Here is a 5,263-nt window from a genome sequence, read left to right on the forward strand (position 1 = left end):
TGATTTATTGGGATATCCTAGTTTTAGGGTTTCTTGAGGTGCTAAAAAATAATAACTTTGTATAACTCCTAAAAAATCAGCGAGTTTTTTTTTTTTTTCGGTGACAATTGTTCATATAATCATCTATAACTCCTCTACATTTTATTCAATTCCTACTTAAATGCAACGGTTTGTAAGCTGAATGTTTTCTCTTTCAACTTATATCATCTTTATAAGGGCCTTATTAGCCTTAATAAAGGTTGAAATATAAGCTTCGGTTTTAATTTGTTGATTAGATCCTGTTTGTGCCCTTTGGTGAGGTTTATAGAGCCCTATACTATTCCCAAGATTAGTGTAGATTGGATGAGTCATGTTGAGGTTACTTGTAGTTTTATTTTTTTAAAGGCTAATTAACTAAACATTTATTTTTTAATTTTGTTGAATATTCGTATTTCAGGGTTTCTTGAGATACTAAAAAATAATAACAACTTTGTTTAACTCTGTTTTAATTAGATCCAGTTTGTGCCTTTTGGTGCGGTTTATAGAGCACCCTAAGTCACTGCCAAGTTTGATTTAGATTGAAATTATATTTTTTTAAAGAAATCAAAGACCAATCAATGTAAGGTGAAAAATTTATTTACTGATTTTTTGGGGTATCCTTGTTTTAGGGTTTCTTGAGGTGCTAAAAAATAACAACTTTGTTTAACTCCTAAAAAATCTGCGAGGATTTTTTTTTTATTCCGATGACCATTGTTCATATAATCGTTTATAACTCCTCCACATTTTATCCAATTCCTACGTGAATACAGCTGTTAGTAAGCTTAATGTCTTCTCTATCAATCTACATTAATTTTATAAGGGCATTATTAGCATTTTAAGGGCAAAATATTAGTTTCAAATTAAAAAAAAAAAAAAAAAAACCTTTTCAAACGTCTTGTTTTATATCTCTGGTTTTAATTTGTTTTATTAGATCCAGTTTGTGCCTTTTGGTGCGGTTTATAGAGCACCCTAAGCCACTGCCAATTTTGGTGTAAATTAGTTGATTTATTTTGAAGTTAGTAATATTTTTTAAAAGAAATCAAAGGTCAATGTAAGGCTAAAAATTTATTTTCTGTTTTTTTTCGAATCTTCGTGATTCAGGGTTTCTTGAGGTGCTCAAAAATAATAAGAACTTTGTTTCACTCCTAAAAAATCTGCGAGGATTTTTTTTTTTTTTTATTTCGGTGACCATTGTTCATATAATCTTTCATAACTTCTCTAGATTTTATCCAATTCCTACGTAAATACGACTATTAGTATTTTTTTTAATGCCGGTGACCATTGTATATATTATATAAAAACTATTCCTATCTTATGTAGTATATATATATGAAAATATCATAGAAAAGAAACTATTTTCATGAATAAAAAATATCACCTACATCGGACCATTACTAACTATTATACAGCTAAGTTAGCTGTTACTATGTCGCTATAGTTGCCTTATTATCAATTCATCTATATATTAATTGATGTTAAAGTTTCATATACTGTTCAATTAATGTATATACAACTTCAAATATAGCAATAGCGAAACATTAATGGGCCTGCTAGCGTAATTATACTACTAAAATCATTCAACAATCATTGAATATAACATTGAATGGAAGAAAAAAAATAAATAATCGAATTAAGAAATAAATTAAATTAAATTAATATGAGCAAAATTAAATAAAATATAAATGGCGTTGATGACCAATGAAGTTTGGCGCTACTAAACAAAAAACAAACAAACAAACTACTAAAATCAATAACAGTGAATCACAAAAATATTCTAAAAAATATACGTGAGACTTGGGTATTAGGAGTGAAACTTTCTAAGGTGCCTTTACACGTTTACCAAACAAGGGCAAATTACTAAAGCCATGATATGGATGGATTATTTGAATTGGATGGTACAAGTAAGCCTGACACAAATCTAAAGCGCAGTTGCTCTGCAATCACAAGTTAGTTTTCAGTTTGCATTGTTTTACACAATTGCTAACAAATAAATATAATGCAATTATATTTACAAAATAAAAAGGCAGTTATCTCACCCCAATTTTTGATTACTTCAATGAAAACTATGTATAATTAATAGTCAAAATTGATGAGTCTGCCAAGTTTAAGTAGAGGGAATAAAAAATGGCGGCTGTTTCAAAAACCTTAAAAAACACTCATTTTTCATTCGGAGCTCTATATCTTAAATACTACCAACAACACTAGAAAAAATAAGAGCTCATTTTTTAAAGAAGAGTAAATTTTCTGAAATATAAGCCTTAAAAGAGCTATTTACGACCAATAGTTCTCGAGATATAGCTTTTTAATAAGCAAAATTTCTTAACAATCTACTGAAAGATTAGTAGTTAGTGAATTTATTTTGAGAAATCTATATCTCAGGAACTGTGTGACATACAGATGTCTATTAACACTCAAATTAAAGCTAGTTTAATGTACTATAAAGAAGTTTATTACCTTTACCTTCGTAGGAACAGTAGTTTTCATATCATTCATGATGCTCAAATAAATTGATTTTTAGTTGTACCGATAATAAGTTTGATACATGAAAAACTTCATTTCAGAAACCATTTGATGTACAAATGTCTGCCAGCGCTCAATTTAAAGCTAGTTAAATTTACTATAAATTACTTAATAATGTTTATTTTTGTAGGACTAGTAGTTTTTATGATATTTGACAAAATTAACTCACAAAATGGTAATTTCTCGTTGTTTGTATAAAATGTTGGATTTTTGAAAAAATATATCTCTAGATCCATAAGACACACATATGTCTCCCAACACTCAAAATAAAGGAAATTTAACTTACTATAAAGTAGTTTATGATACTTATCTTCGTAGGGGTAGTAGTTTTTATGATATTCACATATAAATATAAATTTGGCAAATAAAAATTTGTCCGAACAACTATAAATCAATTTAAATTAGCAAATTTCATGAACACTATTACTCCTACGAAGATAAGCATCATAAAGTACTTCATAGTTCATTTAACTAGCTTCAATTTGAGTGCTAATAGACATTTGTACGTCAAATGGTTTTTGAGATATAGACTTTTCAAAATAAATTCACTAACTACTGATCTTTCAGTACGTACCATACAACATTTTCATAAAATGTTGCTTTTTAAAAAGCTATATCTCGAGTACTATTTAATGTAAATAACTCTTTTAGGGCTCATATTTTAGCAAATTTTGTCATATTTAAATGACGATCTCTTAGGTTTTCTTGTGTTGTTTCTACTTTTTAAGATATAAAGCTCAGAATGAAAAATTAAATTTTTTTATCGCTTTCAAACAGCCTTTATTTTTTATTACCCCTACCTATACTTGGCAGACTCATCAATTTTTACTATTAATTATACCTAGTTTTCATTAAAGTAATCAAAATTGGGGTGAGATAACTGCCTTTATTGTACAGTGCCTTGTACTGTAAACAATGGCTGAACTAGATCATTGGTTTGAGGACAATCTAATTTAATCCCTAATCTAGTATGTTATGCTGGCATCTATCTCAAACTATAAAACACCAAATAATTTGACTCCTCCACACTTCCTATTTATCGTCAATGTCTATTTAACCTATCGTCACGAACAGCACGGATGAAGCCCTCCAAAATGAGGCGAAACGTCGGACAATAAATAGTTGAAAACTATTTTGTTCCTTTTTTGACCGTAACCCTGACCATCTTCTTCATATTTTATACCAAATAATTTGGGATATAAATTAACTTTGTTATAGTCTTATACACAAAAAATTATTTATATGAGGAGAAGGTGGTCACGGTGTGCCGTCAGCAAAATTGGGAAAATTAGTAAAACATTTTCTGTGCCGATGTTTAGACGTTCCGAATTACTTACATATTTTATTATGTCAATTTCAATTACTTCTCATTTACATTTTCTCATACACCTTTCATTATGTTTACTTCTTTATTTAGATGAGCACTGTCTGATTTTTAACAATTTTTATTATCATTTATTTTGTATAATTCTTATTCCATTATTATATTTTATCTTATATTAGTCTCTACCACTATCTACTTAATTTATTGTTATGTATATATCCAAGTTTCTTTGTAATTATTTTATTTTTCTCTGAGTTAAAATTACTATTTCGTTTTCTTTTTTAGCCCTGATGAAGGCCTGAAATTCAGGTCGAAACGTCGGCACAAATAAATAAGTTTTGCTTGTGTACCTTTGCTGACTGTATCTCCGACAATCTCCTCATATCGATCTATCATCAGCTAAATTCAAACGATTATTTTAACAAGATGAAACGATGATGTAAAATTATATAACTATCAAACCATATACAATGCTTTGGCAAGTTATAAAAGTGATTTTGAGATTCCTCACGTTAAAACTAAAGCTGAAAACAACTCTTCTCTCTCACGCCCACGAACCAAAAACATGGTCGCTGGTCTAATGATAGTATGTTATCGTTCTCTATAAATATAACAACTGTGGGATCGAAAAGGAGTGTGAAATCTTATTTGTGATTCGTGTCGGTCGGTTTCTTGTTAGCTCAATCAACGAAGTCTGTACACTATCAAAAGAAGAAAATGTAATACAATAACCAGAAGAAAAAACAAATTGGAAACGTTCAAAAATCTTTTTTATTAAAAAAACACATCAATACAAAAAGGTCCGTGTGGATATATATTCAATAAGTGTTATTTAAAAATGTTGGAAAATTTGTAACAGTGTTACTTTTCAAAAGTATGGAAGCACACCAGGTGAATTCGCAATCCATACTTTCTCAGTTTTGGTTGCATCATCTTTTGAGACTTCCATTTAATACATCATAATTGTCCTCTGAGCAAGGTACGTAATCTACAATTTTATTGTTGAATTTCTTTATATATTTTTTTATAATTAGGTATTTATTATTTCTGAGGAGCGGGGTGGCTCAGTGGTAAGGCACTGTTCTAGTAACCCCAATTCTGCAGTTTGTTTATTTTTGTTTAGTAACGCCAAACATCATTGGTCATCAACGTCATTTATACCTTATTTAATTTAACCTATTTTTGTTTAATTTTACTAATTTTTTTATTTGATTACTTATTTATTTATTCTATTATGTTTTTTCTTGTTCAATGTTATATTTTTGCCAGTAAATCTTTTGATTTTAAAAACTGAAACACTAATTTTATTTTTTTATCATCGTCTCTGAGGGTTTTTGAAATATCTGGGATCATTTATTCTATTACTGCTGTGAGTCAATCCTGTGAGTTCAAAAGTTTCCT

The sequence above is a fragment of the Halyomorpha halys genome, unplaced genomic scaffold (genome assembly GCF_000696795.3).
Source record: "Halyomorpha halys isolate HHAL.00 unplaced genomic scaffold, Hhal_1.1 Scaffold656.1, whole genome shotgun sequence".
NCBI classification, from domain to species: Eukaryota; Metazoa; Arthropoda; class Insecta; order Hemiptera; family Pentatomidae; genus Halyomorpha; species Halyomorpha halys.